Genomic DNA, 21014 nt, shown 5'->3' on the forward strand with positions numbered 1-21014 from the left:
CCCACCTAATCTACACATCCCTGAACACTATGGGCAATTTAGCATGGCCAATCCACCCTAGCCTGCACATCTTTGGACTGTGGGAGGAAACTGGAGAACCCGAACGAAACCCATGCAGACACGGGGAGAATGTGTAAACTCCACACAGACAGTCGCCCGAGGATGGAATCAAACCTGCGTTGCTAGTGCTGTGAGGCACCAGTGCTAACCACTAAGCTACTGTGCTACCTCATGTCAATTTTATTTTGAAACAGTTGATGGAATTTTATTTTGAATTCAAAAGTGTCACAGGGCCTTTGAGTTCCAAAGAGTTAGGAATCTTCACTTCACTAAGAGAGAAGAGTAAGCTTTACTCTATGTTTACCCCAGTGCTGTCACTACCCTAGGAGTGTCTGATGGGGATGGAGTCAAGCAGACTTGACTTTTCCATTTCCTTCATTGTTTAGTAGATTTGGAGAAGCTTGAGCCGAGCAGAAACATTGCTGGTGACATCCAATAAGTCTGAATAGGTAGAATTGAACCCAGGTCCCTGGCACTGTGAGGCAGCAGTGCTAACCACTGAGCCACCATGACCTGAAGGGGAGCTTGTAGGGGGTGGTGTTCCCATGTATCTGCTGCCCTTGTCCTTCTTGATGGTAGTGGCTGTAGGATTGGAAGGTGCTGTCTAAGGAGCGTTAGTGAATTTCTACAGTACATTTTGTGGATGGTGCTGCTGCTAAGCCCTGGTGGTGGAGGGAGTAATGTTAGTGGACGTGGTGTCAATCAAGTGGGCTGCTTTGTCCTTGATGATAGAACAAAGAACAGTACAGCACAGGAACAGGCTCTTCGGCCCACCAAGATTGTACTGACACATGATGCCTTTCTACACTAAAAACCTTTGCCTCTACACTGTCCTCATCTCTCTACCTCCTGCCTATTCATACATCATTCAAGATGCCTCTTAAACGTTGTTGTCGTATTTGTATCCACCACCTCTTCTGGCAGCGCATTCTCAGCAATTACCACCCTCTGTGTAAAAAAACCTGCCTCTCACATCTAGTATAAGTTTCCCCTGTTTTACCTTAAGCCTACATCCCCTTGTAGTTGACATTTCTACCCTGGGAAAAAGACTCTGACTATCCACGCTCTCTATGCCTCTCACAATTCTGTAAACTTCTATCAGGTTACCCCTCCCTCTTTCGATGTTCAAGTTTGCCCAATCTCTGCTCATTGCTAATACCCTCCAAACCAGGCGACATCCTGTAAATTGTTTCTCTCAAAATCCTCCTGGTAGTGTGGTGCCCAGAACTGTACACAATATTCCAAATGTGGGCGAACTACAGCTGTGATGTCAAGCTTCTTGAGTATTGTTGGAGCTGCATTCATCCAGGCAAGTGGGGAATATTCCATTACCCTCCTGACTTGTACCTTTAAGACTGTGAACAGGCTTTGGGGAGTCAGGAGGTGAGTTATTCCCTGCAGGATTCCCAGCCTCTGATGTGCCCTTGTATTCATGTTATTTATATAGTTAGATCATTTCAGTTTCTGGTAGTGATAACCCCCAGATATTGATAGTTGGGATTCAGTAATGGTGACGCCATTGAATATCAACATGCAATGACTAGATTCTCTCTTTTTGGAGATGGTCATTGCCTAGCATTACCATAGTGTGGTGTGAATGTTACTCCCAACTTGTTACCCAAGCCTGATATTGTCCAGGAACTGCTACAGTTAGACAAGGCCTGCTTCATTATTTCAGGACGCTCGAGTCTCGAGTGTGCAACGTAAATATTTGGCTGCCGGCACCAAACATAGAGGAATGAATAAATGTGGAAAAGACAAGAGAGTTGAGTTTAACTGATGCATTACCCATGTGTGAAATGATGCAGTGGACAAAGCAAAAATCTGCTTTATAATACAGTTCTGGTTGCCACATTACAGGAAGGATGTGGAGGCTTTGGAGAGGGTGCAGAAGAGGTTTACCAGGATGCTGAGAGATAATAGGAACTGCCGATGCTGGACAATCTGAGATAACACGGTGTAGAGCTGGATGAGCACAGCAGGCCAAGTAGCATCAGAGGAGCAAGAAAGCTGATGTTTCGGGTCGAGACCCTTCTTCAGAAATGGGGTGAGGGGAAGGGGATTCTGAAATAAATAGGGAGAGATGGGGAGGCGGATAGAAGATGGATAAAGGAGAAGATAGGTGGAGAGAAGACAGACAGATCAAAGAGGCGGGTTTGGAGCCAGTAAAGGTGAATGTAGGTGGGGAGTTAGGGAGGGGATAGCTCGGTCCAGGGAGGATGGACAGGTCAAGGATGCGGGATGAGGTTAGTGGGTAGGAGATGGGGGTGGGGCTTGAGGTGGGAGGAATGGTTAGGGAGGCGGGGATGAGCTGGGCTGGCTTTGGGATGCGGTCGGGGGAGGGGAGATTTTGAAGCTTGTGAAGTCCACATTGATACCCTTGGGCTGCAGGGTTCCCAAGCGAAATATGAGATGCTGCTCCTGCAGCTTTCGAATGGCATCATTGTGGCACTGCAGGAGGCCCAGGATGGACATGTCGTCTGCGGAATGGGAGGGGGAGTTGAAATGGTTCGCGACTGGGAGGTGTAGTTGTTTGCTGCGAACTGAGCATAGGTGTTCCACAAAGCGGTCCCCAAGCCTCCGCTTGGTTTCCCCAGTGTAGAGGAGGCCACATTGGGAACAGCAGATACAGTATACCACATTAGCAGATGTCCAGGTGAACATCTGTTTGATGTGGAAAGTCTTCTTGGGGCCTGGGATGGGGGTGAGGGGGGAGGTATGGGGACAGGTGTAGCACTTCCTGCGGTTGCAGGGAAAAGTGCTGGGTATGGTGGGGCTGGAGGGGAGTGTGGAGCAGACAAGGGAGTCACGGAGAGAGTGGCCCCTCCGGAAAGCAGATAAGCGTGGGGAGGGAAAAATGTCTTTGGTGGTGGGGTCGGATTGCAGATGGCGGAAGTGTCGGAGGATGATGCGTTGGATTCGGAGGTTAGTGGGGTGGTACGTGAGGACGAGGGGGATTCTGTTTTGGTTGTTATTGTGGGGACAGGGTGTGAGGGATGAGTTGCGGGAAATGCAGGAGACACAGTCAAGGGCATTTTCGACCACTGTGGAGGGGAAGTTGCAGTCCTTGAAAAACAAGAACATCTGGGATGTCCGGGAGTGGAATGCCTCATCTCGGGAGCAAATGCGGCAGAGGCGAAGGAATTGGGAATAGGGGATGGCCTTTTTGCAGGAAGGTGGGTGGGAGGAGGTGTATTCCAGGTAGCTGTGGGAGTCGGTGGGCTTGAAATGAATATCGGTTTCCAGGTGGATGCCAGAGATGGAGACAGAGAGGTCCAGGAAGGAGAGAGAGGTATCAGAAATGGTTCAGGTGAACTTAAGGTTGAGGTGGAAGGTGTTAGTGAAGCGGATGAACTATTCGAGCTCCTCGTGGGAGCACGAGGCGGCGCCGATACAGTCATCGATGTAACGGAGGAAGAGGTGGGGTTTAGGGCCAGTGTAGGTATGGAAGAGGGATTGTTCCATGTATCCTTCAAAGAGGCAGGCATAGCTTGGGCCCATGCCGGTACCCATGGCCACCCCTTTGTCTGTAGGAAGTGGGAGGAATTGAAAGAGAAGTTGTTGAGGGTGAGGACGAGTTCGGCTAAGCAGATGAAGGTGTCAGTGGAGGGGGACTGGTCGGGCCTGCGGGACAGGAAGAAGCGGAGGGCCTTTAGGCCATCTGTATGGGGAATGCAGGTGTATAGGGACTGGACGTCCATGGTAAAGATGAGGTGTTGGGGACTGGGGAATTGGAAGTTCTGGAGGAGGTGGAGGGCGTGGGTGGTGTCACGGTCTAGGTAGGGAGTTCCTGGACCAAGGGGGAGAAAATGGAGTCGAGATAGGTGGAGATGAGTTCAGTAGGGCAGGAGCAGGCGGAGACAATGGGTCGACCAGGGCATTCAGGTTTGTGGATTTTGGGAAGGAGATAGAAGCGGGCGGTGCGAGGTTGGGGAATGATGAGGTTGGAGGATGTGGGTGGGAGGTCACCTGAAGTGATGAGGTTGTGGATGGTTTTGGAGATGATGTTTTGGCGGTCGGGGGTGGGGTCATGATCAAGGGGGCGGTAGGAGGAGGTGTCAGAGAGTTGGCGTCTGGCCTTGGCGATGTAGAGGTCAGTGCGCCATACTACAACTGCGCCTCCCTTGTCCGCGGGTTTTGTGGTGAGGTTGGGATTGGAGCGGAGGGCTGCACGTTCTGCAGGGGAGAGGTTGGAGTGGGTGAGAGGGGTAGAGAGGTTGAGGCGATCGATGTCTCGACGGCAGTTGGAGATGAAGAGGTCGAAGGAAGGTAGGAGGCCTTGGGGTGGTGTCCAGGAGGAGGAGGTGTGTTGGAGGCAGGAGAAGGGGTCAGTAGAGGGAGAGTTAGGCACGCGGTTGAAAAAGTAAGCACGGAGGCGGAGGCCGTGGAAAAACTGTTCAATGTCCAAATGTGAGTTGTATTCGTCGATGTTTGGGTGGAGGGGGACAATGGTGAGCCCTTTACTGAGGACTGACCGTTCGTCCTCAGTAAGGGGGAGGTCTGGGGGGATGGTGAAGACTCGGCAGGGCTGGGTGCTACAGTCTCCTCTGGAGATGCTGGCTGTGGAGGTGGTGGGCGGAGTGACATCGGTGGTGGGCGGAGCAACATCGGCCGTGGGCGGAGCGATGTAGGCCGGTAAATCTTGGATGTTGGTGGCAGTGGCGTCCTCGATGTCTGTGTTGTCAGCCTCGGAAATGGAGGCGGCAACATCAGCAGCGGTGTCGATGGCGTCGGCTGTACTGGAAGTGGCGTACCGGGGGGTGGCGGATGTGACGTTATCCGTGGAAACCGTTGGTGCTCCGAAGGTGGCCACATGGCCAATGGCGGCGGGCACATGGTGGGGAAGGTCCTGGGTAGGGTGGCAGGCTGGATTAGAGAGTATAAGCTATAAGGAGAGGCTAGAAAAACTCGGGTTGTTTTCTCTTGAGTGGCACAGGCTTGATAGAAGTCTATAAAATTATGAGATGCGTAGATAGGGTTGACGGTCAGAATTTATTTTCCCAGAGTTGAAATCTCTAATGCTAGGGGGGCATGCGTTTAAGGTTAGAGGGGGAAAGTTCAAAGGAGATGTGAGGGGCAAGTTTTTTACACAGAGTCTAATAGGAGTCTTGAACGCACTGCCAGGGATGGTGGTGGAGGCAGATACGATAGGGGCGTTTAAGGGGCTTTTAGTTAAGCACATGAATATGCAAGAAATGGAGGGATACGGACCAAATGCAGGCAAAAGGGATTAGTTTAATGTGGCATCATGTTCAGCACAACGTCGTGGGCCAAAGGACCCATTCCTATGTTTTATGTTCTAATGGTGAGGACTGGATGATTGATTTTCAAGGACAGAAAGTGTCAAGAAAAGATAGGTCAGAATAAAAGGAATCAGAATAACAGCAATGATTAGGGAAGAAATTTTCGTGCCAGAATAAAAGGGAATGTCTTTGAGCAGACAGTGACAGACTCGACCTCATTAAAGATGAGGAAAAAGTAAAGAACTATCTAACAGCTGGGAACATTTCATCAGCCTCCAACTGTTGGGGGATAAGTAGTGTAGAAAATCTGCCAGGAAATCTCAGAGACAGTAATACCTACAGAATGAAGATATTGGGGTATTTGATTACAAAGCATTTAACAAGATAACATTTATATAGAATCCCTAAAGTGTGGAAGCAGGCCATTCAGCCCATCAAGTCCACATTGCCCCACTTTCCCCACTACCCTATTCCTGTAACCCCACTAATCCGCTTGGCCTGCACATCCCTGAACACTACAGGACAATTTAGCATGGCCAATCCACCCTAGCCTGTACATCTTTGGACTGTGGGAGGAAACCGGAGCACCTGGAGGGAACCCACGCAGATACAGGGAGAATGTGCAAACGCCACACAGACAGTCACCGAAGGCTGGAACCTGACATTGAACCTGGGTCCCTGGCACTATGAGGCAACAGTGCTAACCACTGAGCAACTATGCCACCCCATTAATTAGAATAAAGGGTAATGGTAAGCTTGATTTTCTGACACTTGTGCAGAAAAAAATCCTTGATCAATATGTTCACTTCCCAGATAAGAAAGGCACCATTGTTGGAACTGGTACTGAAGAATGATGTTGCAAGTGGACCAGATATATGAGGGGGAGCATGTGGGCAGAAGCAATGCCTGTTTTAATAAAGCTGAGCTTAGCAACACAGAAGGCCAACAAATTAACAATTTCTCAATTCATAAAGGTCAAACTGTGGGATAGGGATGGACTGAGCCAAGGTAAAAGGGAGCAAGAGCTGACAAGGATCTTGTGACAGACGAATGAGCAATATTTAGAGAGGTGGTATTTCTGATACAGCCTTTTAAAAAAATTATTCATTTGTGGGATGTGGGCGTCGCTGGCTGGGCCCAGCATTTCTTGCCCATCCCTAGTTGCCCCTTGAGAAGGTGGTGGTGAGCTGCCTTCTTGAACCGCTGCAGTCCTCCTGCTGTGGGTTGACCCACAATGCCATAAGGGAGGGAATTCCAGGATTTTGAACTAGCGACAGTGAAGGAACGGCAATATATTTCCAAGTCAGTATGGTGAGTGACTTGGAGGGGAACCTGAAGCTGATGGTGTTTCCATACATCTGCTGCTGCCCTTGTCCTTCTAGATGGAAGTGCTTGTGGGTTTGGAAGGTGCTGTCTGAGGATCTTTAGTGAATTTCTGCAGTGGATCTTGTAGATGGTACACACTGCTGCTACTGAGCGTCGGTGGTAGTTTACAACAAGGGGGCAAGTTGGAGAACCAGAGATGATTGAAACCACAACAAACATCATATTTGGAGCATGCCAAAGGAATCATTCTATTGAGGCCCAGGCAAATTATAAAAAGGTGGGAATGGGAGTGGAAAATTGCCAATCAATCCTGTTCACAAAAAGTCCAGTCAGTGTCAGTCTACTCTGGATTCGTTAGAAAAGTGTTGAAAGGGGTCATCGACAGTGTAATCAAATGACACTTAGTAATACTCTGCTCATTGATGCACATGTCAGGTTCCTCTAGCTTCTCGTTGGAGGAAGGGCTTTAGACAAGAGATGAGCTATGAATGACTGCCTTTCACTGCAAAGTATATTTAAGCATCACAGAACCTTGGCAGAACTGGAGTCAATGGTAACTGGGGAAAACAAGACCCTACTTGGAATACCATGAGCAGATCTGGGCAACCCACCTTCAGAAGGATTAGCCTTGGAGAGAGTACAAGAATGATTCTAGGTCTTCAGGGGTTAAGTTAGGAGGAGAGATTATACAAATTCTTTCTGTTTTCTCCAGAATTTAGAAGCTTTGGGGAGGGAGTCTGCAAGTGGATCTGATTGCTCCATATCAATACTATTAGCACAGCCTCAATCAATGGGTGGGAATCAGAAAGCTTCCCGACCAGATCTGGAGTCAGGCAGGGCTGCCCACTCTCTCCTGCTGTGTTTGTGGGTATATAGCATTTTGCTGAGTCCATCAGGAAGGATGTGAGTCAGAGAGGGGCGACCATTCCAGGCAGCGGAGGCCTGCAGGTCAAAGCCTCCCTGTAACATGGACGATGTCGCCGTTTTCTGCTCAGATCCGCTGTCAGTGCGCAGGCCCGTGATCATTTGCGACCAGTTCGAACTGGCCTCGGGGGGAGTTGGGGGACAAGGGGGACAAGGTAAATCGAGGCAAGAGTGAGGTCATGTTCTTTGGGAACTGCTTCAACCGATCCTCTATCCCCTTCACAGTCAGGACACAATACCCAAAGATACTGGGAATATAGAAAGGCTGGATAAGCTCAGATTGTTTTCTTTGGAGCAGGGAACATTGTGGTGGTGGATGGGGGTGGGGGGAATGGGTGGGAAGCTCTGATAGAGGTGTATAAGATTTTGAGGGCCTTGGACAGGATGGATAGCAAGCAGCTGTTCCCATTAGTTGAAGGGTGAATAACAAGGGATAATTTTAAAATGAAGGCCAGGAGGTTTAGAGGGAATTTGAGGAGAAATGTTTGTACCCAGAGGGTGGTTGGGATCTGGGATGTACTGCCTGAGAGGGTAGTGCAGGCAGAAAACCTCATTATCTTCAAAACATACTTGGATGAGCTCTTGAAATGTCATAACATTCACAGCTATGGGTCTAGTGCTGGAAAGTCAGGCTGGAGTAAGTTTAGCATCGTTTTAGTGGTACAGACTCAATAGGCTGAAGGGCCTCTTTTATGTATGACCCTAACACATGGGATGTTTGGGTTTACTGAGTGGCTGTGGCATTGTACCTAAGACCTAAGAAGGCGGCGGACTTGAAGACAATGGTTTTAAAGTGAAATTGCGGGACTACAAGGATAATAGACCCTCAACATTATGGTCATGGCAGAGGAATGAAACTGATTATATATCTCTACAGAGAGGCAGCATGGATTTTGCAGGCTGAATGGCCCCTTCTGTATCTTTACAGGAGCCTGATACCTATAGGGTTAAGAGAATATCGATTGACTAGCATTTTGGGAAGGCAGGTGAAAAATAAAAGTTTAACACAAAGCAATGCAGAAATTACATATGTGGGTGGCTCAGTGGTTAGCATCACTACCTCATAGCACCAGGCACCCAGGTTCAATCCCAGTCTTGGGTGGCTATCTGTGTGGAGTTTGCATGTTCTTCCTGTGCCAAAACTTAGGAGAGATTGAAGAGCTTGATGAAAATAGCTCCAGTTGAAGGAATCAAGTTGTCTTTGTAGGCTGGGGCTGTTTTCCTGATAGAAGTGATCGTTGAGATGAAGATGTTTAAAAAAACTCCATCAATGCTTGAGACAAACTATACAGGGTGGCATTGGTTAAATTGGCAGGAAGTTGGTCATGCAGCGGACATTGATATATATATGGAATTGTATAAGAACTAGAGTTGACATTTTCTTATGAAGCGACTGGTTATGATCTGGTATGCAATGTCTGAAGTTGGCGAGAGTCCTTATGGACATGTCAAATTTCGTAAGCCGCCTGAGGAAGCAGAGGCATTGTTGTGCCTTCTTGATCCGCATGAGAGATCCAGGGCAGATTGTCGGTGATTGCTGCTCCTTGGCACTGCTCAACCCTCCCCACCTCGGCTTCATTGATGTAGAAAGTGTCCTCCTCCTTGCTTCCTGACGGCAATGATCAGTTCTTTGGTTTTACCGACATTGAGGGAGAGATTGTTATCATTGCACCACGACACCAAGCACATATTCTTCCCATATTCTTATCCGTTGTTTGATATCCAGCCTACAATGGTGGTGTCATCAGCAAACTTGTAGATGGCGTTCTTATGCAATTTGGCAACACAGTTGTGGGCGTCCAGGGAGCAACAGAAGGGGGCTAAGTATGCATCCTTGCAATGTGCAAGTGTTGAGGATTATCGTAGAGAAGGTGGTGTTCCCTATCTTCACTGTGGGTCAGGACTCTGAGAATCCAGTTGCAGAGGGCAGAGCTGAGGCCTTTTGCAAAGTTATTTGAGACATTCTTGATTCCAAGGGCCATGTCTAGGTCAAGAGGAAATGCAACAGAGAATATCAAAATTATCACCGGCTTTCATTGACTGAACAAGAGCACGGAACATCTTTGTGCTTGCGGCTGTCGCTGAGAAAATAGAAACAAAATTGTTGTGACACGAATGTCTTTGCCGCGGGAGTGGGTAATGGTAGAGATGATAGCGTCCTTAAAAGCAAATCTGGACATACTTCCAAAGAACAGGGGTAAAGAGAGTTAGTGAAAGGTCAATTCTGAAATACTTTAGCAAAGGAACTATAAGCAGTTCAGTGCGAATATACGCGTTTTAAATTTTAGCCAACAATCTGCCATTAAATCTGGCTGGCAATTATTAAAACCTTTGAGTGTATGTTTGCTTCGAGACCTGAAGTCCTGGCAGTAAGTATCCATCAGATAAGCTGACCCTTGCACTCAGTCATCCGTTATGTCATGAGTTTGTGTCACAGAAGTTCTCATTTTGTATGTGGTCATTAATTATTGGCCACTATTTACAGTATTACAGCTAAAAAAAAGGCACAAGAGAAAATAATGTTTTGCCAGCAGGGGTTTGGAAACAAGAACATTGTCTTTGCTGAAAAAAGAACACATTTTACCTTGTATGCATTAGCACAATTTGCAAGAATGCCAAATGTAATATGAAAACATGAGTTTTATAATGTATGAGTAGGGAGTGCTGATTGATTGGCAAGTGGAAGGGTCTAGGCTCGAAACGTCAGCCTTCCTGTTCCTCTAACGCTGCTTGGCCTGCTGTGTTCATCCAGCTCTACACCTTGTTATCTCAGATTCTCCAGCATCTGCAGTTCCTACTATCTCTAAAATATTCCTTTATGTCTAAAAAGACATTCAATGTGTAATGAGTATCCAAATCTAACAAGAACATTGACGAATGTTTGAGGAAGAAGACATTCTGATGGAATGGAACAATATATTAAAAGCTTCGGTGGTAGTTAGACAATGTCTAGAATTTGAAGAATTAATGCTTGATGTACAGAAAAAGGTACATTCCTTTTCAGACATAAATACCCAGGACTGAGGAAAGTAAGATCCATACCAATGGGATTGTCACCACACTTGGGACCAGTGTTCCTGCCAAAGATAGGGAATTTGAGAGAATTTTGGGGGCAAGGGATCAAATTTGGGGAAATGTGGTAAATCACAGAGTAGAATCAAGTCGAAGAGAAAATTATTAAAACGGGAGATGATGAGCAGGTCGCTACAGGAATGGATAGGGAGCATGAATCTAAGAGTCAATGTGATTCCAGACACACAGCAATGCGGTTGACTCTTAACTACTCTCTGGAGTCATTAAGGCATGAAAGTATTAATAGAGTAAATAGGGTAAAACTAAAGATTGTATCTAAATGTACGTAGCATTCAAAATGAAACAGATGGACAGAGACTGCAAATAGAAATGATTAAATATAATCTGGTAGCCATTACAGAGGCATGGTTGCATGTTGTCATGGATTGAGAACTGAATCTTGAAGGTATTTTGGAAAAATAAGTAAGTAGGAAAGGATGGAGATGTGGCTTTGTTAATTAATGATAGAATGAATACAATAAAAGGAAGGACTAAGTGCTGGAAACCAAGATGTGGAAACAATTTGTATGGAAGTCAACAATGATAAAGACAAAAAGTTACTCTTTTAATTTACAGATGATGGCTTCATCGGGTGGGCCAACACTTATGGCCCATCCCTAATTGCCTAGAGAGGAGTTAAGAGTCAACCACATTGCTGTGTGTCTGGAGTCACATGTAGACCAGACCAGGGAAAGGTGGAAGCTTGCTTCCCTAAAGGGCATTAGCAAACCAGATGGTTTTTTTTTTCCCTGACAATAGATTTGTAGCTATCTTTAGACTTTTAACTCCAGATTTATATTGAATTCAATTCATTCATCTGCTGTGGCAAGATTTGAACACAGGTTCCCACAACAGTACCTGGGTCTCTGGATTAACAGGTCTAACAATAATGTCACTAGGCCATCACCTCTCCAGTGGTATGGGAGAAGCAGACTTGTGGGATTGGGATACATGCTGCTTTCCGGAAACCAAATATTGGGTTGAACCTGAAGGAAGGAATAACGAGAGCTTTTCAGAAAAAACTGATGAAAATCATTTGAGATATATATTAATACATCTTTTGACCTATGTATCTATATTAAAGAGATGACAGATGACTGAACAGATATCTTGGGTTGGTCTTTACTAGAGAGGATAGCATCCTGGAAATAGCTGTAAACCAGGAACTGAAGGGAGGGAGAAACTCAAAACTATTACAATTAAAAAGAAAATAGTACTAAGTAAATTGTTGGGACTGTGAGTTGACAAATCCCCCAGTTCCTGAAGGATTTCATCCCAGAGTTTTAAAAGAATTAGCCCATGAAATAGTAGATGTTAGTTGGTTTTAATTGTCCAAAACTCATTCAATTCAGGGAAAGTTCCTTTTCATTGAAAAATAGCTAAAGTAACTTCTTTAATCAAAAAGAGAAGGAAACAGAAAGCAGCAAACTATAGGCCATTTAACACCTGTCATAGGTTAAATATATTCAGGCAGAGCCAACATAGTTTTGTCGAAGAGAAATTGTACTTTACTAATTTACTGGAGTTCTTCGAAGAAGTAACTTGTGCTGTAGATAAAGGGAAACCAGTGGATGTATTGTTCTTAGATTTCAAGAAAAGGGTTGTTAAGTTACCACATCAAAGGTTATTGTGGAAGACAAAAGCTCATAGTGTTGGGGGTTAATATATTAGCATTGGGGCTGGCTAATAGGTAGAAGACCGTAGGAATAAGTGGAACTTTTTCAGGCTGGCAGGATGTTACAAGTGGTGTACCGCAGGAGTTGGTGCTGGGCCCTCAACACTTTACGATTTATATAAATCATTTTGATGAAAGGGCCAAAGATAGGGTGGCAAAATTTGCTGATAACAAGGTAGGAAAGTGAGTTACAAAGAGAACATGAGGAAGCCTACAAATGGTTGCAGATAAGCTATTTGAGTGAGCAAGAAATGGGAAAATGGAGTTTCATGAGTGAAATTGTCTACTTTGGCAGAAAGAACATAAAAGAAACATGTTGTCTAGATGGTGAGAGATTACGATGTTCTGAAATGCAGAGGGATCTGGGTGTCTAAGTGCATAAATCACACAAAGTTGGCCTGCAGGTACAATAATTAATCAGGAAAACTAATAGAATGTTGTGTTTTGTGGTGGGTAGGAAGTTTATGCTTCAGTTTTACAGGGCATTGGTGAGAAGGTATCTGGGTATATTGTGCACAATACTGATCATTGTGCTTAAGGAAGGATGTTAATGGATTAAGTAGCTCAAAGAAGATTTACTAGCCTGGAATTAGCGGATTCCCTTATGAGAAAAGGCCAGACCGAGAATCTCTGGAGTCTAGAAAAGTCAGAGGTGACTTAATTGAAACATGTAAAATCCAGACAGAGTTGACCAGGTGAATATTGAATAGATGCTTCCTTTTGTGGGAAAATTGGTCAGAGTTTAAAAATGAGGGGCACACATTTAAAACACAGAGATGAGGATTTTTTTTAATCCCAGAAAGTTGTGAGTCTTTAGAATTTCCATCCTCAAAAGGCAGACTTTTTTCAACATTTTTAAGGCGGAGGTAAATAGATTTTTGATAACTTGGGGGATGAAAGATAATCAAGGAGATGCAGGAATGTAGAGTTGAGGTTACAATCAAACCATCCCTGATTTTGTTGCACGTTGGAGCAGGCTGGAAGGGTTGAGTGGTTTACTGTTATTCCCCATTGGTAGGTGAAATAACTCCACAGGTGCTGATATCCCATAACCAAGTCACCTTTTGTTAACATGTGGAAAGTCCTTAACTCTGTTCCAGTTTGCTTAGAGACAGCTCTCAGGGTATCAGGGTGTCTGACGCTCCTGTTTATTTCTGTCAGCCAGGTCTCCCTAATTGGACCAGGTTAACAGCCCCAATCAGGGAACTCATACACCTGGCTGACATTGTTACAATCACTATATCCCTCCACCTCTGAGCCTGTGCAAATAGGATGGTGCTTTCTCTTGTAGCTCCTCCCTGGGGCGTTTTAGCACCGGCTCAGGTTCCTCTGACTCAGCCTCAGGTATGGGCACTGCGTACTGCCACAGCAGCTCACCTCTTGCACCTGGAGCGTCTCAGAAGAAATTCATTCTCTTCTTCAGGCAGTAAAGACAACATGCACCGTGTCCATCTCAGATTCTGGGGTCTCTTCCACGCTTGACAGAGAGGGAGACCCCTTGGGTTCCTCCAGCCTTTCCGACTGTCCAGGGGAGCCGGGCACATTTTGCTTCTGCCTCGCTCGTGAGTTTGTAGTCTTCATGTAGTCCACATACTTACTCAGGACCAGTGCATCTACCTGCACTTTATACATCACTGGACCTGACCTCGCGTCGATCGTGCCTCTCACCCACACAGGGCCATTCCCATGGTTCCCACACCAAACTTCTCCCCCTGAAGTAAACTGTATCACTTGCCTGGTAGAGTCTTGTGTCTGCCATTGGTGTTCCTGATGCCACTTAACCCTCACCCCTCTAGATCCGTGAAGATCAGATTTAACCCATTGCAGAATCTTTTCCCCATTAGCAAGTCTGCTGGAGCTATCCCTGTAATTGCATGAGGGGGTGGTCCTGTAATCAAATAGGAACTGGGATGGTTTGGTATCCAGTGAAGCTATAGGCAGTTTCTTTAAGCCTGCCTTCGAAGTTTGGACTGCTTTCTCTGCCAGACCATTGGACAATGGATGGTATGGAGCTGTCCATGTATGTCAAATGCCATTCGACTTTAGGAAACACTCAAATTTCCTGCTGGTAAACGATGGCCCATTATCTGTGACCAACAACTTCTGGGAGTCTGCATACTGCAAAAGATACATGCAGATTTTCTACCATCATCCCCCATGTTTGATGAAAGAACTCTTCACACATCTAGCCACTTTGAATGGGCATCCGCAATGACCAGAAACATTGAGCCCATGAAAGGACCCAGCTTGGTCAATGCGTAACCGGGTCCAGGGTTCACCTGGCCATTCCCGCGAATGTGGGGGAGCTACTGGGTGGTAATTTTTGTCCTTTTTGGCACTCTGGGCACTACCCCACCAATGTGGCTACGTCAATCCTGGCCACCATCTTCATTTTGGAGGCCCCTGGATGACCTTGGTGGATTTCGACCAGTATCATATAATCCCTACAGTGTGGAAACAGGCCCTTCGGCCCAACAAGTCCACACCAAACCTCAGAGCATCCTGCCCAGATCCATCCCCCTATAACCCACCTAATCTACACCTCCCTGAACACTATGGGCAATTTAACATGACCAATCCACCTAGCCTACACAAGTATCAGGCAGCAACTTTTGCTCGGGACACCATAACTGAAACATACGCATTTGGATAACCACAAAAAGCCCCACAGTCGATGGAAGGAACATAGAACAAAGAACAGTAGAGCACAGGAACAGGCCCTTTGGCCCACTGTGTCTGTACTGACCACAATGCCACTCTAAACTAATATCATCTGTCTGCACATGGTCTGTATCCCTGTATTCCCTGTTTGTTGCCTATTAACTGTTGTTATCATACCTGCTTCTATCAACTCCTTTGGCAGCACCTTCCAGGCATCTACCACCCTCTGCGTAAAAAAAAATGCTTTGCTTATCTTCGTCAAACTTGTCCCCTCTCTCACAGTAAACCTGTGCCCCCTAATATTTGACATTTCTACCCTGGGACACTGACATATGTTATTCATTCAGATGTGGATGTGCAGATTTCTGATGAAGTGGCACTCAGTTATTCTCAAGTAAGTGTACAGATATATCTCTGTGGATAGGGGACTCATAAAGAAAAGTGCATGTTGCAAAACAGATATATTGCTGTAAATGGAAACTTACATGGGAAAACCCTTAAAACATTTAAGAAGAACTTAGATGTACACTTGTAATGTCAAGGCATACATGACTCTATGACTCTAAGGCTATCGGTCAAAGTACTGGAAAAAGGATTAGAATGGTTAGGTGCTTGTTTTTGACTGGAAAAGACTCAATGGGCTGTAGGGTTGTTTCTGTGCCGTAGACCTCTATGTCCGTATTGAGAGACTGCAATCAACAGATGTCCTATGAAAATGCAGAAAACTAGTAATCATAGAATCCCTACAGTGTTGGAACAGGCCCTTCAGCCCAACAAGTCCACACCAACCCTCAGTGCATCCCACCCAGACCCACCCCCCTATAAACACACCTAATCTACACATCCCTGAACACTAGGGGCAATCCACCAACCCTGCATACCTTTGGACTGTGGGAGGAAACCAGAGCAAACCCACACAGACACAGGGAGAATATGCAAACTCCACACAGTTGCCCAAGGGTAGAATTGAACTTAGGTCCCTGGTGCTGTGAGGCAGCAGTGCTAACCACTGAGCCACCGTACCACAAATGCAGATGCAGATAGAATTTTGACACTTATGGCCAAAGGAATGGAGTATAAAAGTAGGAAAATGTTGCTGCAGTTGTACAAGGCCTTAATGAGACCACACCTGGAGTATTGTGTACAGTTTTGGTCCCCTTACTCAAGAAGGGATGCAGTTGTATTGGAGGCAGTTCAGAAAACGTTCACTAGGATGGTCCCTGGTATAGATGAATTGTCTCCTGAGCAAAGGTAAAACAGGTTTGGATTTCTACTCACTGGAGTTTAGAAGATTGAGAGGTGATCTCATTGAAACATGTAGGATTCCTAAGGGTCTTAATGAGGTAAATTCTGAGAGGATGCATGGGAGAGTCTAGGACCAGAGGGCATAGTCTCAGAATAAAGGGTCAACAACTTAAGACTGATTTGAGGAGGGATTTCTTCTCTCAGAGAGCTGTGAGTCTTTGGAATTCCTTGCTACTGAGACCTGTGGAGCAGAGTCCTCATGTACATTTAAGTCTCTGAGAGATAAATTCTTGACTAGTAGGGGAATGAAGGTTTACGGGGAAGGGGCAGGAGATCTAATGTGAGAGACATTGGATCAACTATGATCCTATTGAATGGTGGAGCAGGCTCAAGGGACCTGTTCCTATTTCTTATGGTGTCATGTTCTTAAGAAATAGAGTTTGCAAGACAGTCCATTCAGTGTACAGATACCTTGCTTGGATGGAGTACATAAACTGGGAGATTATGGTCAGGCATTGGATATCTCCTGTCCATGGAGAAATAAGGAGTGATTCCAGTCGATGTGAAGATATATCTGTGAGGGATATTAACCAATACATTGCTTCCTGTGGCATTCACCAACACATGTTCCCTTCTGCTTTTCTCCCTAATAGATATAGAGTTTAATTTAAGCCCCATATTTTAATTGATTTGCAGTTCAATTTATTTGCCCCGTTCTTATACAGCATTATTACAATCTCCATACAAACACTGTGTTAACATAAAAACCGAAAGAACTGCGGACGCTGTAAATCAGGAACAAAAACAGAAGTTGCTGGAAAAGCTCAGCAGGTCTGGCAGCATCTGTGAAGAATGTTAACGTTTTGGGTCTGGTGACCCTTCCTCAGAACTGTTAACATATAAAGTTTCTGTGGAGCCATTGACAAAAGTGTTCCTGGACGAAACTGCCCACTTTTGGAAACATTTTCATGCAGTGACCTCCTTTTCGGTAAATGTTGGTGGTTTCAACACAAAGTGGTCTAACAATGAGTACAATGTTCCAATGAATTATCTCAACCATCTTTTGTTAACTTGAAATCTCATCTTTTTGACAAGCATTACATTATACACTTCTTCACAATTGCCAAGTTTATCGTAACCTTGACAGTTTCTTTTTTTTTAGCAGACTGAGGCCAAAACTCACTCACCCAGTTCTGAGAGGTGCTTTGTGAAAGGTATATAAATCCAGAATGCGCAGTGCAGAAATTATTGAGGTTGAGAATTCACCGCAATGATGATGTACCACTGCATCTTCCTCCTGGTCAGCCTCCTAGCTGTGACCATGGCAGGTAAGGCAATTTGAGCTGTATTCTGACTCGCTGATTTTTAGATAGATCTACCTGTGCTTTGGAACGTTGATGATGTGCTTTAAAAGGGAGCTTGATGTTGCTTAATCTATCCGCTGTAGGTTGGAACCACTGAGCTGTTATGGTGTGGAAGGAGAATATTCAGCGCAATGGAGTCATCACAGATTTTCCTTACACATTTGGTTTATGTTCTACGTAGCTTGTAGCAAGTCAGTGGGATCACCTCTGGCAGATTCAGTCAGCTGCAGCGGTGGCTCAGTGGTTAGCACTGCTGCCTCACAGCACCAGGGACCTAGGTTCAATCCTACCCCTGGGGTGACTATCTGTGTGGAGTTTGCACATTCTGTGTGGGTTCCCTCTGGGTGGACTGGTTTCCTCCCACAGTCCAAAGGTGTGTAGGTTAGGGTGGATTGGCTGTGCTAAAGTGTCCAGTGGTGGGTTGGCCATGGGAAATACAGGGTTAGAGGGCAGGAGGTGGAATGCTCTTCAGAGGGTCAGCATGGATGCGATGGGCTGAATGGCCTGCTTCTACACTGTAGGGATTCTATGATATTCAAGGCATGCTTTGTTGTGGGGGGGCACATTTCAACATGCCCAAGCAAATGGGAACTGAGTGGCACCATGGGGTCCTGCCTGATTTTTCATTTTAACAAAGTCAGACACTGACAGAGGGGCACTGTGTAAAATTGGGGCTCATTAGCACAGTGAAAAACAAGCTGTCGACCTGACAAAGCCTGTTTTCTGATTGCTGGATTAAGGTAAATTTAGATCCCATTCTGGCGAGCGGCTGGCCCTCAGAAGTCAATGCCAGTTTTCCAAATTTGCAGCAACACTGAACGGACTGTACAGGACTATAAAAATGTGTTGCCTGCCATGTAAAGTCAGATCTGGGACCCTACTTCCCCTGATGGCGAAAGAGATCCCAGCAGGCTCCTCTCTCACCAGAGAGACACAACTGGCGGTGAGTCTAACCTGAGGGGCACCACACCTCAGGCATGGGGTGAGTCTGAGAAGGTGGCACCTGTATGGTAACCTCAGCCAATACAGGTATCGAACTACATGCTGTTAGCATTGCAAACCAGCCACACAACCAACTGAGCTAACCAGCATATCTACCTACAAAGTTGCTTGGCAATGTAATGAATCATTTCCTGCATTGAAGTCTGTTGCAGGATGGTATAAGCTGTTAAACAGAATGGAGCTGCCTTTGCACAGCACTTTTTACAGCCTCAAGGTATGCAACTTAATATACAAGAAGATTTGAGCTCATAAGTAGGGATGTCTTACTGCAGTCATACAGGGCCTTGCTGAGATTACACCTGCAGAATTGAGTGCAGCTTTGGTCCCCCTACATAACACAGGATATACTTTCCATAGAGTTTTTTAGCCACAGCATCCACAATACAAATTGGTTCTGGACAAGGGAAAAGATGGCTTTGTATTGGGAGAAGGCAGATTTTATCAAAATAAAGCAGGATCTGGCTACAGTAAACTGGGAACAGTTCCTTGTGGGTAAGTCTATAGTAGAGTCATGCGGGTGTGGGGCGGGGGTCACTCAAAAAGTAGCTGGGTGGAGTAAAGGTCCAACATGTGCCCTTTAGAGGGAAGTGCAGGAGCAATACATTCAGAGAACCCTACATGCCTAGGGCAATTCAGGACTGGATAAGGAAGAAGAGTAGGATTTTTAGCAAGTCCAAAGAGAACAATTCAGCTGCAGCCCTAGAGGAGTACAGGACATGTGGGAGAGAACTTAATCAATTAGAAGAGCAAAAAGGGGGCTTGAGAAAAGACTTGTGAACAAGATTAGGGAGAATCCTAAGATATTTTACAACTACATTAAATGGAAGTGGTTAACCAGGGAAAGCGTAGGGTCCATTAGGTAGCAAGGTGGTGTTATGGACCAGACCAAACCCCCTCAAAGTATTTTCAGAATGTACTCTAGACCCTAACTTTTTCCTTTTTTAAAGGTAAGTGTAAGGTGTTGTGTTCCAGATGCAATTTGATTGGTTAAACTACTCAACCTAAAGCAAAACATGTTATTCATACACTATAGTTAAAAGACAACAAAAGAAAGAAGAAATTGGACTAACTTAACTCAATTGGAAAACTTAACAGAACAATAGATTATTTAAATACTAAACACTAATTGTTCCAATATAGTAACATCCCATAAACATACCCTTGACAAAGGCAAATTCAGTAAAATTGTCTCACATGCAATTCTCCAGTAGCAGTAACAGGACCCCCAACTTTTAGCTGTAACCGCGAGAGGAAAACAGCTTCAAGATCCCAGCAGCTGCTCCTAAGAAGCTATAACTAAAAATCCTAGCTCTTTAGGAGCTTGCTTCCACCCATTCAGGCTGCTTCTATTTTTCCAACTTTTAAAAAAATCTCCAAGGCCTCACAAGCTACTTACTTTTGTGGCACTGAGTAGACTACTCGGCAGCTCTGCCTTAAAACCTGTCTTCAAACAAAAAAGCACAAAATACACCTTTTGAGGCCATAATACTGCCACAACGGTAACCTGTGTGTGAAGGTGCAGGATATTAGAAGGGTGTTGAATGAATAATTCTCTTTGATGTTCACTCTGGAAAAGGTGAACATAGGTACAGAATTCAGGAAAAGGGACTGTGAGGAACTTGCACAGTTTGACGTGGGAAGTGAGGAGTTATTGGAGGCTCTGTCAGGCTTAAAAACAGACCAATCCCCTGTTCCAGATGAATTGCATCCCAGGCTGCTGTGGGAGGCGAGGCAGGAAATTGCAGGGTGGACCCTTCTTCAGAAAGATTGGATCCCGACCCGAAACGTCAATTTTCCTGCTCCTCTGATGCTGCCTGGCCTGCTGTGTTCCTCCAGCTCCCAACTGAAGACTCTTGTGTCAACATGATTGTCTCAAATGTTGCTCTTCAAAGCCTGGGAGTCAATATTCAGAAGGAAATTAACTGACCCCTAAGGAATGAGCATGATGTCAATGAAAGATCAAATAGTTGTGTGTCTTGAAATATTGTGGCATGTGTCCCTTATCCATGGCCTAGAAGATCTGGGTAACAAGTCCCATCTTAGGAAATGATGACTACTCAGGTGTGCCATAACACATCAAACAGATTCCAATGAAAACTGAGATAAGTAAACTTGGCTTAATTCCTTGAAATGACTACATCGGAAAATCAGTGGTTGATATCGATATAAATTGATGCTCTTCCTTCCTGTCAGCTGAAATGACACTTTGTGACCAGGCTGTCGTTTTCAAATCCCTCCATCACGTGGAGCAATGCCAGAAGCCATCGGTGCATTTACAAGTGATTTGGCTCCTATGTGACTTATCAAACACTGTCCTAAGATATTTTCAATTCAACCTGTGCAGAATGTGATGACACACCTCTGGAGCAGGTGGGGGGCTTGAACCTGGACCTTCCTGGCTCAGAGAGAAGGGACACTACCACTGTGCCACAAGAGCCCTTC

Source organism: Rhincodon typus, chromosome 45 (genome assembly GCF_021869965.1).
Source record: "Rhincodon typus isolate 14 chromosome 45, sRhiTyp1.1, whole genome shotgun sequence".
In the NCBI taxonomy this organism is placed as follows: Eukaryota; Metazoa; Chordata; class Chondrichthyes; order Orectolobiformes; family Rhincodontidae; genus Rhincodon; species Rhincodon typus.